We start from the raw sequence: 12244 nt of genomic DNA, 5'->3' as shown, positions 1-12244 counted from the left end.
TGAAATACAATGTGTTATTGCAACAATGGGATTTGGCCAGTAAATTCTGTTTCCGTTTAAAAGCTGTTAATATCCAGGAATTTCATATATTATTTATTTATTTAAATCTTATGAAATACAACAAAATATTTCCCTGAGAATGTCAGTTTCAAAGTTTGTTATAATATGGATGCATAAATAAACACATAAAATTCCACAGGATAATCTCTATAATAATAGTCAGCTATTAAGGTAATTACATACTATAAACCTATGAATTTAGTATCCCACAACATAAATAAAGCTGCCTAAAAATGAATAATTGCGAGTGATTAATTAATAATAATGATTAGTAGGCGATAAAATCAAGTTAAGAAGTTCGTGCGCGGCTCCTGGCGATTAACTGGCCATCAAACAGTTTGACATAAATCAGGCATCTGGTGGCGGCGGTCGCTCTACCTAAATTACGAACGAACTAAAATCGAACAAAGAAGGAGACCTACATGAGCGGAACGAATGCTGTGATCAAATGCCGCAGTTGGCCAATGATGAAGCCATCAACGTTTCAGTTCATATACACCTCCTTTGCCGGCGAGCGAGCGGCCCTTATTGATTTTGATGGCTGCGCAGCAGTACAAAGTGATTTATCGCAGATCCTGCGGCAAATGGGGAAGAAACACACACACAACGAGGAGCGCATCCACAAGATACGAAACCGTCGATAAGTTGTGGCGGCCTTTAAACGGCCCTCGAGGCGACTTCATCGCCATCATCGTTACCGCCTACAAGACGTCAACACCCAGTGGTCAGAAGACAAGCGAAGGAAACGGAGACTGCACTGCGAAAAAGTAGTAGCAGGAAAAGGAGCAGAATGTTATTAAATACTTACTACCTATAATTATTTGTTGGCTCGGTTCATAAGATTGGCTTAAAATTAAACAGAGAATCGTTATTTATTTTCTTAATATTTTTGTTGTTAAGAAAATGATTCTTTTTCGACCAGTGTACATACACAATGGATTGAATGTCTGCACTGCGCCGCTGATGAACTTATCTACATCTCGGGACATTAACGTGTTTGTTGTTTTGGCCCTGTGTTTTGTCATTGGTGGGTCTTCGTTGCCAGGACTCGATACAGTGGCACTTTCGATGGCCCGATCAGATCGCAGATATGGCCCAAATGCACTTGTGTGGGCCATTTCCAAAGTAGCTTACACGGAAAGAAAATAAATACTTTGTGCAAATCGGCAGATTAGGCAAGATTATCTATTTAAGCAAAAATATGATGTGGGAAAAATTATATATATTTGCTAATTTGTGTTTCTAACTTCAGCTCGCAAATCACCAAAATTTGCCCACATATTTCTGTTGTGCGATAAGTACGCCGCTTGTTTATAAAATATTATTAATTATTTAATCAAGGCGGTGCCGGCTGCTCAAGTTTTGGGTTACATCATCGCCCCCGCTCGCTGGCGAAAAGAAAAAGTCTCGTGTTTCCGAAGTAAATGCAATTAATTTGCCGCTGCACAATGCACACAATGCGAGAATAGAGGATCCGCAGGATTTCAATCCAACTAATTTTGGGAACGGCGAGGCATGTGTGTGCTTTGGGGACCCTAATCCTTTCACTAGATGTTTGCTTTCGGCACCTTTTGGTAAACATGAGATGGCTTGAAAAGGATTTGCGATCGGCTCGCCGTGATTAGAGCTCAATTTACACACACCCCCAGCCCGAAAAGGTGTGTGTGCCGAGAAGAAATCGCAGAAATCGAGACGATTCCTCGCTGAATAGCGTATGGCACATATGGTTGCGCCATCTAATCCTGCCAAAAATGATCCTGCCAAAAGGGTTTCCCAGATCACTTTTCCACGGGAAAAAGTGGGGAGTGGCCCTCAGATAATGGAGTTTAATCCCAGCTGATTTGATTTGAAAAGATGTGTAAAGATCCATTTCAATTAAAGTTCGCCAGTGTAAATCTTCCTTCACACTCTCTTTTTTGCTTTTGGTTCCATTTTTCAGCATATATTTGTTAAAATCTATTTAGTTTTCCCAATTAGCATAATTGTTAACCAATTTTTATGGCGCTCTCTTTATCGAACCACTTTGGCTTCAACTAATTGGACCTGCCCATTTCAACCCAGTCACCATCCTAGTTTGAAAACCATTTCTCGTACTCTGAAAAGTTTCCACTGGCATTTCGATTTTTAGTTTTCAACTGTGGGCAGCCAAAATGGATGCCGTCTTTGATATTTCTGTTAATCGCCAGCTAAGTCGACGATTAATTTTACTGCTTATTTTGTTTTCACCCATTCGCAATAAAAATGCCATAAAGCCCGCTCAGCGGCGAAAATAAAGTGGAAAATTTATTGTCTATATGGCATTTCATTTCAGTCTGCCCATCAGCGACAACCTTTGGCTTCTGCAAAAAAAAAAAATCAGAAAGCCCCCCGTTGAAGAAGATGCAAATTTTGCCGACGCTTCTCTGACATTTCGCCGTCTTCTGCGGATTCTTCTCTTTTTTTCTCGTTTGAGGCTGATAACTTAGCAAAAGGGAACCGAAAAACTTCAATATTTTGACAGCATTGTGTGTTGAGTTATAGAACAGAATTAATTTGCCACTCAGCCGGTTTGAGATAGAATATTCCGTGGGATTGTGTAATATATATTTGTAATCAAAGCCAGAAATGCAACATTTAAATGTTTGTATGACCAAAGGAAGTGGCTGCCAGGACGACCCTTGTAATCCTGGCTGTGATTTGAACGCTTCGTTGCACAAATTATTCAACAAGCCAAAGCACCTGAGACGAGGACACCCTCACTCCCACGACCCATCCTTTTTGTCCAGGACAATGCGAACTGGAACAGGTGTGCCTGGCTTCTGGCTCGTCCTTCGCGACTTGGTGACGCTCTATTACACACACATTCACACGCACAATTGGGCACTTAACAATTTTGAAAACTTTGCTCAAATTACATAGTCCTGCACGCCCGCACACATACCCCTCTCCCCCCAAAAAAAAGGACCTGCCAGTTGCTCCAGGACCCAACCCCATGTTTCCACCAGCCGTTTGTTCGGTTCCCGCGCAATTTGTGTTTAATTTGAGGTTGGGAAGCCATGAATTATAAAGTGGGGTAGCTTCTTCAACGCATGGACACTCATCCTGTCGGTGGGGCAAACAGGAAGAAGGAAAGCTGTAATTATAGGCCATCCATATGCATTCGATTTGTTTTCCACAATGTTGGCTTTCATTGTCGCATGTTTGTACACAAGTTTCGATTCGATTTCCGTTCGTCTAAAGCAAAGCCAGCATTTAAATGCCATGAAATGATTTTATTTTCCTGCCAGCGAATGTCTATAATTATCATAAATATTTACCGCCAAATTGACAAAAAGTTTGCAGTTTTCTTGAAAATATTGTTAGAGTAAAAAGCAATATGACAGAAGGAATTTTTGTTAATACTTATTCACTTTGACTAAAAAGTACATTTAACTTATGCACAATTTTATGGTTTTCATGACTTCACTACTGTTTTTATTAGTTCACTTTTCTAGAAAGCTCTGCCAAGTTTTACGATTTTCCGCCACTTATAAAATCTATGTCAGAGAACTTAACACACCACAGATCACTACTCATTCAAAAGTTATCAGAAACATAATTAGTTGACCATGGAATAGTCACAACCAGGAGTTGATGGTGATGCGAAAGCGAGTTCTAAACTTGGCCAAATTGAAGTGGCCGATAAGGAGGGACTTACGAATGCCTAATTGAACTGTAGATGGCTAAAATATTCATTTTCTTATCACATCGTATAACTCGCAATGTCACAACCTGGCCAATAGCAACAAATTACCAAGTGGCTTGGATGGCCAGAATCCTGAATCTACCGCTAACTGAAAAGTGGGAAAACTGAATTCGGTTTGCAATTTGTGCATAAAAATAATATTCATCGTTATCGTTATAAAGTTGAAATAGCAATTTTACACAGCCAAAAAAAGGGATGTAAATGAATTTATTGTTTATAAAAACTAAGAATATAAATAAGATTAAATTATATTGGGTTACTTGTGTGATATGATGATAAAGAAACATGCAGCATTTAGTTGTAACTCAAGAAGTCACTCCTGAATGTTTTCAGTGTGCTGCCCAGACGGGTTCCTCTCTCATTTTGCTTCCTTTGCAGCAGCACTCTGCCGGCCAGCAGTTTGCCTGGCAGTTGCCAACAGTTGGCCAACTAAATGCGCTAATCCGCGTGTTGTCAACTTCATTAGCCGATAAACACGCCGACACATTAAATTGGCAGTAGGAGGATCCGCGGCCGCGCGGGGGATTATGGATGCGAAGGAGCCAAGTCCGCGGAGATGCCAAGAGCGAGCCTGATTTCTGCGGCTTTCATTTGAAGTTGGCAACGAAAAATTGCTGCCACTTGAATTTTTAATGCCCATAAAGTATGCAGTGGAGGCTGCAGAGGACGAGGATGCACTGCAGCCAGTTCCAGAATGGGAATCGAACTCGGAGGAACTCCCGAAGAAGAAAGTTCACATAAAATACGCTGGCTTAGCTTTTGTCTGGCTCCCCCTTATTTTTCGCCTTTTTTTAAGTTTTATTTTTTTTTATTTTTTGATTTTGTTCTTTTCAGATTTTCTGGTCCGTCGTCAGGTGTGTAATTCGATATCTTTGCTCCTTAATCCCCAGCCATTCGTTTGTGCGCGCGATTTATGTAGTACATTTGTACCTTGGCTTTGGGGCACAGCGACGTGGTGGGGGCATCGGTATACCCATCCGGCTGCAAGGACAACAAGGATGCGCCACTAAACAATAATTATGACAACAATAAAGGCGAGCAGACCTCTTTAATTTACTCCCGCTGCAAAGCTAAAACAAAGCCGCCATTCCGCAATTGCCAACTGCGAGTGGTGGAACTTGGGGGATTCTGCCAAGCTGGAGATTAGGGGGCAATTACTGCTTCACACGACCGACTGAAGCCGGAGATGTTTTGACAAAAGCGACCGGGTCGGAAATTGGTCGAGCTCCACTAAGCGCCGGTATAGAGTGTCTCTACGTGGAATTGGATTTGAGTAGGAAAAGTTTCCGACGAGGCATTGGGTATTGGGTTAACCATGTGGCGAGGATCAGCGATTGGTAGAGTGATTGGTAAATGAAACGGCCAGAAACTTAGGCCAACTGCTATTATTTGGAAATAGCTGACTTACCTACAAGCCATTAACTGCCTGCCCAAATTACAAACGCTTAACGCTTTCCATTATTTGGTTGCTGGTCGTACCCCCCACCTGGGAAACACGCGCTAACTGAACCCCCTTCCTACCACTAGATGACCAACTCTTTCGTTTTGGGCCATAACAAAGCTCGCTACGCCGTGTTCAATGCCCAATTGAAGACATAATTACTACTTAAAAGCGGCATTAACGCTATCACTTACACATGTCACATGCTCGTCGGGGCATTACGGAAGACAATAAAAACTGAAAACTGAAAACGAACACGGGGGGCGGTGCGCCTCCCTCTTTTCACTGTGCCACATCATCTGCGGACCCAAATAACAGCCTCATCATGATCTTGACTGGGCACAAAACGCGGTCCAGCTGTGGTTGCCTCTTTTGTACGGTGCTGGAATCTCAGATCTTCGAGATGGAGAACTCCGATATTATGGAACCTGGGAGCCGGGGGGACGTCCTCCCATCATCATCATCTCATCGCTCACTGGAAAAAATACTTCAAAGCAAGCTCATGAGAAGAAGCTTTCTTAATTTCGAGAAGAAAACGATATCAATCTTCATACAATTTCAGTGGAAAGAGGCAAATGAGAGCAGATTCATTTGCAATCTGAGAATGCTTCGATCTAGATCTGAGTAGGCTGAGGATCTTGGCTAGATTTTGAAATCTTAATAACAACTTAACTTTATTTCTTACAGTGCACCTTACAACAAACAGCACAAGATGAAGTTCCAGGCAGCCAAAGAGAAAATAAAACCTTCGGTGGCTGCGTCGCTGAGGCAGCGGCATATTGATTAATGGATCAAAGTCTTTTGACACGAGCTATTTTGGTAAGAAATCCTTTGTTGATCTTAACACAGCCACAAACATACACGGACTCGTGATATTTAAACTTTTTCCCTCGCCGGTTATTCAATAAATTTTCAATTTTGACTGATTGTGAGTGGAATAAGGTCGTTCGTCGTTCGTCAGTCGTCAGTGCTCTTCGAAATCGGTCGGCGCGTTATGATGTATGTTTATAAGATGGGGTATGATGGAATGATGGTCCACTTGGCGGGGGTGCAGAGGGTGTGCGGGTTGTTGCGCTTTTGGTTGTTGTAATGCGCGAGTGTTGCCGTGTGTTTTTGTGTTATTATTATGATTGTTGTTATTGTATTATTGAATTGTTTGGGCCAGAGCACTTGGGAGCCACATAGCCATGGTTACAGTGGGATTGGAGTTGAAGAAAATGTATGGGGAATGGCATTTGGTATATAAAGATACATTCATTTGGTATGTAAAGATACATTTGGTATATAAAGATACATTTATTTGGTATGTAAAGATACATTTTTTGGTATATAAAGATGCATTTTTAGAACTATAAGAAAGCATAGCTAAGATTCTAAATATTTGACTTCATGTTTAGATGTCAAAACTGTTTTCCAATGGTTAGCTCCTTTGCTTTCAGATACATCGATAAAAGTATCTTTGATTCTAATCCAAATTTATCCTAATTTCTCCCACCGTACTGCATACCATTACCATTACGCGCACTTGCGTTGTTTTTCCCGATCTTGGTTGGTTGTATTTGTTTACAAATCGTGATTCAGATTCAAGTAGTAGCGTCAATACGAAATGATTCTCCACGCAACTCTGGGTTTCCATTGTGGATCCGCGAGATATGTATATGCATTGAAGTGGTAGTGGTGCGCGTTTTGTATCTGTGATCAGCGTCAAAGCAGCCATGAAGATGGATTTCTTTCTTTCTTTCTTGGGGTTTCTTCTCTCCACAAACATATTTTTCTTTTGGGCCAGCAACAAAGCCAAAGAAGTTGTTTTGTTGTGGCAAGCATTGTTGTTGTGATCAAAGCGGCTTCTCGCGTCTCACATATGAGTTGTTCATTTTATTTCACAAAAGCGGGAGTTCTGGTTGAAGTCAGTTGTTTTTCCACATTGAATTGTAATTACTCACGGGCTGCGAGGCGGGGAAATTCGGTAGAAAAACCCATCGTTTATCTAAATCAAAAAACAGATTATTTGAATAATATTGAAAAATCAATTGGATCTTTTTCTGGCATTTAAATTGTATCTTTAGATGGAGTTGCTTCCATTTCAACGGAATATGACACGAGTTGCAAGCAGCGTCATCGACAGCTGCTGACCGTTAGGATCTTGTATCCTTTGTTCGGGAAAAGCGTGCCGATCTCTGTGGAATTGGATGAGTGAGTGGCCGGTAGCCCAAACAATTGATTGCGCCGAATGCGGTTACCGGATGACTTTATCCATTTAGCCACGAGCCCCCCGCCTGGCGGAGTATCAGCAATAGCTGGATGCCAAATTCCCCATGGGTACCATACAAAGTCATTCCAGTTACAAGGAATCCTGCTGACCGATGATTGATTGCAGGATCTGATCACCAGGCCTGCAGGCTGTCAACACGGTTTGGCCAAAACAAGAAGACACGAAACTGGCCCACAATTGCAGCCAAAACGTAGAGTCAAATGGAGTTGGCAGCGAGGGTAGAATAGGTAGGATATCTCAAAAAGGAACCTCTGTCAGCTGGAGACGTCCTGGGTGCTGTTGTAAAAACTGCAGCTACTGCGGAAGCAACAATGGAGAGGGCTTGTCCTACTAAATGGCACAAGGAATGCCCACACTTTGCACCCAATTTGTACATCTGTATATCCGTCAGTATCCTTGCATTTGTTTGCTAGTGTGTGTGTGTGTGTGATAATCCTGGCCAGAGAATTTGCACACATGCAAATTACATGTACACTGAGGAAAACACACTTTTCTATTTTTAGCTCTATAAAGAAATCAAACATTAAACCAATATGCATATGTATATATTTCATTATCATTATGTAGCCATATTTCCCATTTGAGATCTTATTATTTCTTTCAGTGCACATTCGCTTCACAAACAGTAGGATTATGTCAAACAATTCATAGGCCAAAAACTAAACTGTCAACAAATAAAACACAAATCGCCAATAATAAGCGTCCTTTGTCAGCCAGAAATGAAGAGGCTTAGGAGTTTGGCAAAGGGGCGGGGGGAGTGGCGATCATCCTCATCAGGAAGGGAGTCCACTCAACTTAACTCTCACACAAAAACCAAATCAGAAAAAAAATGAAAACGAGGAAACCCAGAAAAAGAGCCACGAAAAGGTTTTCGCATGAAGGCAGTCAAATCATATCGCCTGGAATGTGTAGAGCATGGCATAAATGTCACTTCGCATATGAATTTGCCCACGAGATGACGACGGTGTAGCGTGAAGCCAAATGGTAATGGTGATGGTAATGGTAATGCCAACAAACGAACCGGGGTCCACAAATGCACAGTGAGAAATTCTAGTTGCTAATATACCCATTTCTGGTTTAGTTTTCGCAATAATCCGCCATCTTACTGATCATTTTGCATATATGTGTATATGTTTGAAGCTTATTATAATTAAGTTTTTTGGGAGAGATGCCACTTTTTCTCAGTGTACCAACGATCATGGGTTGGAGCTTGAGTTGTGTGGCAGCCGGTACCGAAAACGATACATCATCGAAAGCAACAGGACTCGAGAGCCAGAGCACTTTCAGTCCAACTGCGACGACTGACTGTGCGCCTTTTTGTGGCAAGTCAACATGATCTCATCTGTCATAGATCGATCGACCTGTTCCAACAATGCCAGCAAAAACAACGGCAGTGGCAGTCGCACTCGCAGGAGGGATCCCTGTACAGTACACACTACCTGTCCCCTAGCAGCGGGTGATCAAACTGACGGAGGTGAAGACGAAATTCCACCAAAATACAATTCAAATTTGTTGTCGGAGATTAAAACACATTTGTTAATTTGAATAGGTTTCAACATCGTTGCACAAATTGTGTCCCTGCCCCACGGGTAATTTAAAGGTATATAGGTATCCGTATATACACCCTCGATCGGACGATCTTTATCTGAGGAGGTGTTGCTGTTTACGTTGCCATTAGATGTGGGATTAGAGCTTGATTGGCTTGCCATTTGTGACAGCTTTGTCGTTTTGGGGATTGTCAACGGTTCCGAAAGGATTATTGTGAATGCACAGCAAACAAAATGTAGCTGGTATATGAAATATTAAATTAAATTGTAAAGTTCTGAGAAAGAAATCCAATTTATTGACTTAAATTTACTTTCAGGAACTGGCGATTCCTTAGAATATCATCTTGGACCCATAAAATCAAGCATAATACCCCAGCTGGAAAATCTCTGCAGCGCTTATCCAAATGCTTTATTTTCCCTAACTGTAACAGCAAACAGCCATACGTTTTAATACGTTTTTAAAAGCTTTTCACTAACTGCAACTCACGCCCAGACAGAGTCACGCAGTAGCCAAAAACGAACTAAACCCTATATAAAAACTAAACAAAAATAAATGGAAAACATTTTGATATCAATTTAATTGAGCTCATTTGCATGTGCTGGAAAAAAATAAAGAGTAAGCCCAGCCGGGCCAATAGAATTAAGATATGGCCGAGAGAAGAAGATTGCCGCGTTGTTGGCCATGACAATAATGCCAATCTACGACTTACGGCCAGAAAGACAGCTACGAGTTGAAAAACGAAGCAGAACGAATGGCATTTGTGAGGCCAAAGAAAAAGGAGTCGGAAACTACAGAGAGAGAAATGAATGTGACCCATACTGACCAATAATATGGAATAATATCTAATGATTATATTTTCCCATGAAATGGTATTAAGTATCTGTGAGGTTTATAAAGGTTATTAAAAAATCGCTCCACATTTTCTTTGTCAGTGTAGTACAAATCCATAATTATGCGCGGCTGATGTCTTTATTAAAGCTGCAACAACATGTGGCTAAAAAAGAGATGCAGATGCCGCAGTTCTGGAACCTCTGGCTCGAAAACCTTTTGCCGTTCGCCGCCGCAGCGATCGTCACATAATTCTGACTCACATAAGCCAGATATGTTGACAACGGCCGAAGAAAAGGGCACAAATGATTACGCACCGGAGTTGGGAGATCGCCGGCTGGGGGATTAAGCCGGGTTATTTCTCCACCGACATTTGTCCCATTATCACCACGGACAGCAGCGGCTTCCAACTGCTTTTCAATGCCCCAGCTCCTTATGTATGTATATATATATATATATGCGCATATATATGACTGCGTCTAGTCAAACAAATAACAACAACTAATAAGTTGCATAGCAATCAAAGCTGATCAATGCCGACAAAAGGCTGCCGACCCACCGATCCACCGAGCGACTGCATCCCACGTTTGGGCCAAGTGAGAAAAGCAGCCAAAAAGATACAACAAACGTGCGCGGGGAAAAAGCCTGTAAAATATCGGAAATTATTATTTAAATTTACAGCGACAACAACTGGCAGTGACAACCGGGAATCGATAAGAAAATAATACAGAAAGGGGGTTTGGATCAAGGAACACAACGAATATTTAAGTTCCCTTTAAGCAAATAATATTATATACACTCACATTACTACTTCTACTTAGGAAGATACTTAAAAGCAAGTAGAAAGGTTTTAAATAAGTAATGTTACATATTAAGTAATATTACATATATTAACATTTTAAAGGGTATTAAGAAGTGCTTGCCATCTTCCTTTCAGCTACAGTATACTCTATTCAATATGAAATAATGGGAGCTACTACTATTCTGAGTCAACCTCAACTCCAGCGCGGCAACTCATTAATGTGTATCTCAATTATGGAACACTATAAATATTTAGGCTACCTGTCGATATGGCCCGATCGAACTCCGCCGCAGAGGCTACTTAAGAGATCCCCTCTAGCCGGGGGATATGGCCCCAAGCCAGGCCCCAATAGTCATCGACATCATCATCATCATCATGGCACAGTCGCATTTAAATAAACGTGTCCCGGGCAGCGCGGCATTGGCTTGATTTTTCTTTTGATTTCGGAAAAGTTGCTGTATTTTATAATAAGCCAGCCGTGTATTTCTCATAATCATAAATATTTTTGTGCCCCCTAACAGATGAAACCATAAGATCGTCTCTTTTCCATACGGAGTCAGTGTCTCACTTTTGTTTGGTCGTTTGACCAACTCCTTTTTATGTCCCAAAAGGTTTGAGATTTTTATTGTTATTATTGGTATTAGGGCTCCATGTGCATTCTGCCCAAATTATATTGCCCTGAACCGAATCATAATGATAATGCTGATGTGTTGATGAGGTGCCGTTTGGTCTTCGATCTCCGGCATAAGTAATGTGGAGCGTGGTTTTGCCCGATGACAGATCCAAGAAGGGCTTAAAACTGCTGGCCATAAAGAGTTTATGAACGGATTTTGGTTGCACATTAAGTTCAAAATCAAGCGCTAATTTTTTATTTGCTTGGTATATCAATAACATTATTAGGATGCACACTCATGTCCTTTATAGTTATTTAATTAAATGCTGCTTGAAGTTTATTAGCTGCCTTCAAGTTCATAAACTACCTGAGACATCGCACGCTAATTACACACATCCTTGCGATTCCTTAACTAATCTTCAACTAAAACTTTGGCCACAGACAGTTGAGCTTACTCCCTCGGGCGCTGAGGTCACCACCACCCCCTTGAGGTCACCAGTGGTAATTGTGAGTGTAACCTTAGCTGGAAGTGTAACCATGTAAATGTAACTGCCTCTGAATTGCCATAATGACGAATGCCCAGCCATTCATATGTCTGCCCGGCCAGATTTGCCCCAGCGAGCCGTGTAACGTAAGGATATCGCCCAAGGGGCCAAAAGGAGCACATCATTAGCCAAGTTAGTAACCATGGAGCGCACTTGAGGTCGAAGGCTGATGGCTGAAGAAGGCCTGAAGAACGAGTAGCGAGCGTTTTGCGGGCTCATGTGTCAAATTGAGTGTCAACTGGCAATTTGGGCACCGCACGACACACTGGATTTCGCCCCCGAAGCGCTGGCTCAAAAATCAAGTGTCATGTTTATCATAAGCCTATTACAGCAGCTTTCTGGCCTCTTTATTATGCTAGCGTATGCTAAGCCATCTTCCCGTTTCCAGAGAAGCTATAAAAAGTAACAGAA

The 12244-nt window shown here is 41.6% G+C and overlaps 1 long non-coding RNA gene across 2 annotated transcripts; it reads left to right on the top strand.

Annotated features, from left to right (window-relative positions):
* Window positions 1-8650: 8650 nt before the first annotated feature.
* On the top strand, window positions 8651-9851 carry LOC27207903. 2 transcript variants are annotated; one of them, XR_001600624.3, is made up of 3 exons: window positions 8651-8971; window positions 9047-9287; window positions 9362-9851. It is a non-coding gene; the product is annotated as an uncharacterized LOC27207903 (long non-coding RNA). The 2 variants fall into 2 exon arrangements; XR_005544756.2 differs by having other exon boundaries at window positions 8658-8971; window positions 9047-9258; window positions 9362-9850.
* Window positions 9852-12244: the final 2393 nt, after the last annotated feature.

The sequence above is a fragment of the Drosophila simulans genome, chromosome 2L (assembly GCF_016746395.2).
Source record: "Drosophila simulans strain w501 chromosome 2L, Prin_Dsim_3.1, whole genome shotgun sequence".
Lineage (NCBI taxonomy): Eukaryota > Metazoa > Arthropoda > Insecta > Diptera > Drosophilidae > Drosophila > Drosophila simulans.
This window is presented reverse-complemented; position numbering and strand designations above follow the sequence as displayed.